The sequence below is a fragment of the Castor canadensis genome, chromosome 4 (genome assembly GCF_047511655.1).
Source record: "Castor canadensis chromosome 4, mCasCan1.hap1v2, whole genome shotgun sequence".
NCBI lineage: Eukaryota > Metazoa > Chordata > Mammalia > Rodentia > Castoridae > Castor > Castor canadensis.
The window spans coordinates 95625799-95628024 of NC_133389.1; the positions used below are offsets into that span (position 1 = coordinate 95625799).

The 2226-nt window shown below is 40.0% G+C and overlaps 1 pseudogene; it reads left to right on the plus strand.

Moving 5' to 3' along the window:
• Nucleotides 1–258: 258 nt before the first annotated feature.
• Nucleotides 259–1761, plus strand: LOC141422693 (periphilin-1 pseudogene; annotated as a pseudogene).
• Nucleotides 1762–2226: the final 465 nt, after the last annotated feature.

Genomic DNA, 2226 nt, shown 5'->3' on the forward strand with positions numbered 1-2226 from the left:
TCCACATCAGGGTCTCAAAATTAACACATTTGAGAAAATAATTTGCTTCTGTTTTAGTTATAATAATATAAATTTTCAGGAAGAGATTAAATAGAAGCATTTTAAGGTAATTTTAAAATCCCAATTATCCCACACACGACAATTTCTTAACATATTCCTTGTTATTTTAATAAAAGTTCATGTTTCCACTATTGAAAAATGTATTCAGGATTAGATAAATAGATAGATAGATAGGTAAATTTATTCACAGTATGCACTATGACATATGAGTGCCAAAACCGAAGGTAAGTAGGCCATGAAAGATAAGGAGTGATGAGAGGGCTGAAGGAATAGTCATATGAGAAAATAACATAAATGGGATTGGTGAAATAAGGAAATTCCTTTATAATTTAAGGAATGATAATTATAGAATCTGATGACTGAAGTAAGTAGGTGGGAAGATTTTTGGTGACCTGGTAAATGAGAGCTGAAGCATCAAGCTCAATATGAGGAATTTGATAAAGTGTCAACTTCACTTTTTTGCTTAAGAAGGAAGTATGACGATGATATGAGTCATGAATTAGAAAATTAGACATTAGAAGTAAATATAAATAGGATTTTATTCTATTACCGGCACATACTTCAGGACCACTAGATCAGCAGCATTATGAATAGAAGAAAGATGACAAAAATAAAAGTGTTGGGTAGTGAATTACAGAGAAAAGCTGATGATGACTTAATAAAACAGCAGAAGCAGCATTGGGAAGGGAAGTAATGAGGTCACCTCTGGACCATGATAGTAGACGGCAGAATGAATTCATTAAGATATTTAAGCACTAGTTAGGAATCTAGGGTTAAAGATCTGAATTTAGATGTCATGAAATTAAAAGTGAGCATTACTTCTAAAATTGATGCCTCTACCTCCCCCTCTGTGGGGCTGCTCCCTGGCAGGGGCAATGGCAAGTTGGCCCTATAAAGCACAGGATACACATCAGACAGAGCCTCTAAGTACTATGGCACAACCAATCCAGAATGAAGCTTATGTCTTCTAGAGGGACAGAGTAGAATGCAATCCATCCAGCATGCAGTTGAATTTGATAAGCATCAATGTTTTAGCATTCTCCAAAATACTTCTGGGAATAATTATCTTGTCAAAGCTGTGGCCAAGCAAACCTGCCATGTTTCACATCTTTGTTATCCTTGGCTACTGACCAAGACTGGCTTACTAAAGACTTGAAATGTGGTCTGAGGGATGATATGATTATAAAAAACTTCCCCCACAGAATCAGCCTAGGATATAGATGGACAAAACATGATCCTTGTGTAAGCAGACAGCTTGAGAACAGGGACTTGAGAGATGGCTTTTAGAAGATAGAGTTTCTCCTCTTCCTGTTATTTGAGAGAATGTCTCCTTATAAAAGGGCCACTTTTTTTTTTTTTCAGATAATCACCCATAGGCTGAAAGGATCTCCCACACTGTAGATCTGGTGCCAAGGTCTGCAATAGAAGCTACTCTCCAGAATGAAGCAAAGCATATTCATTCCATCAGTCTCAGAGTGGAAAGTCCATGCATAATTTAGAACAGAAGAATGATGGAAAGCCAGAGAGAGGTAGAGACTGGTGCAGCCTTTGAAAACATCAAGAGACACTTCCTCCTCAAATTCTCCAGTAGTTCCTTCAAGAAAGCTATCAGACAAACCCAAGAGGCTACACAAAAAGGAATTTGCTAAGACTGCTGAAAAGCTTGAGAAGTCAGATGAAAGTAACTTGCCTGATACTTGAAGGCTCAGGTCAGGGAGACTGAATGGCAGCTATCTCATAGATTCATACTCAGTGCCCCTAACGTTAATCCATTGCCGACAAATGCATTGTGAGGGGTGCTGGCTTGCAAAGCCTGGGTACCAAGATGTTCTGTCCTTAGAGCAACACTGTCACAGAACTGGGAGACTTGTGGAGGATCTACTTCTGAGCTAGCCACCCAGGTAGGCCTTGCCTTGAGCAACCCAGCCTGCCCCAGCCTCTGTGACCTTCTCCCCTTGTACATATTTGCACACAGATTCTCCATGCACATATGTACACATACATACATGCACACACGTATACACATACAGGATATGGAGACAGAGGGGAGCAACCTTGCCTAATGGCTCCCACCAAGCTTGGGGATCATGCCCATTCTGGTCTCTTTCCAGGGTGGGGCAGGGAGGTAGAGGTTGGGAGTAATTGGGCAAGACTCCTGATATCCAA